The sequence below is a fragment of the Periplaneta americana genome, chromosome 13, assembly GCF_040183065.1.
Source record: "Periplaneta americana isolate PAMFEO1 chromosome 13, P.americana_PAMFEO1_priV1, whole genome shotgun sequence".
Classification (NCBI taxonomy): Eukaryota; Metazoa; Arthropoda; class Insecta; order Blattodea; family Blattidae; genus Periplaneta; species Periplaneta americana.
Window position 1 is genome coordinate 114,408,908 of NC_091129.1, and position 1,830 is coordinate 114,410,737.

A 1,830-nucleotide genomic window follows, 5' to 3' on the forward strand; every position below is an offset into this window, starting at 1 on the left:
GCTTGTCGTGTCTTTGTCCAGACCAAATGGACTTGCCTTGTTGTTCAGATTTCAGGGACGCTATGTGAGAAATCATTGTATTTGGTAGATTTACATTCCTGCCAACTGCGAGACAACAATATACCAGCATTCACTTTTAAAATGGCACTTTCGTTGAATGTTCTTTGTGGAATGATATGTAAATGTATCATATGTACTGATTTATCACGTCACATAACGAAGTATTGTAATTGGAGAAAAAAAAAATATGATGAAGATTTTGACAAAATGCTTTAGATATGTCTGAATTTAGAAACGTTTCCTTTAATTTTTAAGTGTACATCCTCACTGTTACTAAACTATAGCATACTTGGATGTAAGAAAAAGCATAATCTTCACTTACCTTTTTTTTTTATATACAAGATTATAAGTTTTTATGCCTACTTTACTAGGTGTTGTAATTTTACTGATGCTGTTCAAATAGTCACCATTTACAGAACACACATTACTCAATGACATGAAAACTGTACACACGCATTTCAAAATGGATAACCATTTTAAATTTTATCGTAAAATTATCGGTAATTACATGGAACAATTTTCTCAGACATCATAGACCATATACAATACAACTTCGCACCTGCTATGGCTGACTGGAAGCCACTGAGCTGTGAATGTGCATTAGAAAATAAAATGGGGAGTCCACAGATGTAATGAAGCTGGGGAATTACAAACCACACCTTAAAAATAAAAATAGTCACCAGGTGAGTGACAATTTATGAGAACAATTGTCTTGAAATTCATTTTTGTAGTAATTAATGAGAATTTATTTAAAGTAATGTGTCTCATAAGGCGATAAGTTAGTGACTACAAATATTACATTAATGAGTACCTTCATATATTGTTGAAAAAACTATGGTTGCTTATTTCGTGCTCAGGAGTGAAAGATTGAAGTCTCCAATGAGATTGTGGGCATTATATTCAATGATAAATTTGAAAGAAGGTATAAATATTGCAGATTTTGTTACACTAGTAGCTTCCTGAAGAAGAAGAATATCGGACATATACCTAAAAAGTCCGAAGTTTTCAATAGAGAAGAGATGAATAGATTTTTAATTGAAGCTCTTGAAAATTTCCTAATGATGAAAGTAACTATGACGTTTGGGGAGACCGAGACATAGATGGGAGGATAATATTAAAATAGATTTGAGGGAGGTGGGATATGATGGTAGAGACTGGATTGATCTTGCTCAGGACAGGGACCGATGGCAGGTTTATGTGAGGGTAGTAATGAACCTCAAGGTTCCTTAAAAGTCATTTGTAAGTAAGCAAGCTTGATAATAGAAATTGCCAGGGCCTGTTGGAGAGACAAGATTGTAAATTTGACAGTTGATGACTGAAAATAGGGGTTCTGTCATCATTAATATACCCAGTACAAAGATGTACACCCATCAATGATTTACAGAATTATTTATGAGTCTGATGGAGAGTTCACTTGATGGAAATATTCAGAAAGTATGCAAAACTGAGACTAAAAAATTGTACGTCACAGAATTTTTTCTTTGTTACTGTAGTGGAAGAGGTGTAAATCAAGTTGAGGGTATGACCACTATGGGACAGATACCTTCAAAAATATTGCTAAGTTTTTAAATATGGAAGATGCACATTTATATACTGGACATGCCTTTAGAAGGACATTGGCTACACTATTAACAGATACAGGAGCCAATATTCTTGCTCTTAAACGTCATGCTGGTTGGAAATCTTCTACCATAGCAGAGGGGTATGTGGAAGATTTCATACTTACTTACTTACTTCCTGGTTTTTAAGGAACCCGGAGGTTCATTGCCA